Source organism: Eutrema salsugineum, unplaced genomic scaffold, assembly GCF_000478725.1.
Source record: "Eutrema salsugineum unplaced genomic scaffold, Eutsalg1_0 scaffold_17, whole genome shotgun sequence".
Classification (NCBI taxonomy): Eukaryota; Viridiplantae; Streptophyta; class Magnoliopsida; order Brassicales; family Brassicaceae; genus Eutrema; species Eutrema salsugineum.
In genome coordinates this window covers 4,461,459-4,461,900 of record NW_006256852.1, presented here as the reverse complement: position 1 = coordinate 4,461,900, position 442 = coordinate 4,461,459, and positions in this window count along the sequence as shown.

The window sequence follows — 442 nt, the reverse complement described above, 5'->3', positions numbered from 1 at the left end:
ATTTCACCCGCAAAAGATGAACGCAATTTCCTTGAAGAAATTTCGAGTGAGTGCGTACGTATGCTTGATAAATCCAAAACTTATAGGAAAACTCTACACTATCTAGATCTTAAGGACCAAAAAAACATTCCTACACCTCCTAAAGACACTGCTGCAGCAATTAATGATCCTTGGAGCGAGCTTAAAGCCCCTAAAGTCGAGCTTAAACCTCTTCCCGTCGGACTTAAGTACGCTTTCCTTGGACCAAATTCTACTTATCCTGTCAAAATAAACTCTGGTTTTACGGAAGAAGAAATCACAATGCTGTTGACTGAGCTGAGAAAGCATAGAAAAGCCTGAGGATATTCACTTGATGATATACCTGGAATCTCTCCAGATCTTTGTATGCACAAGATAAATCTAGAGGATAATGCTAAAAACTCAAGGGTTCCTTAGTACCTTC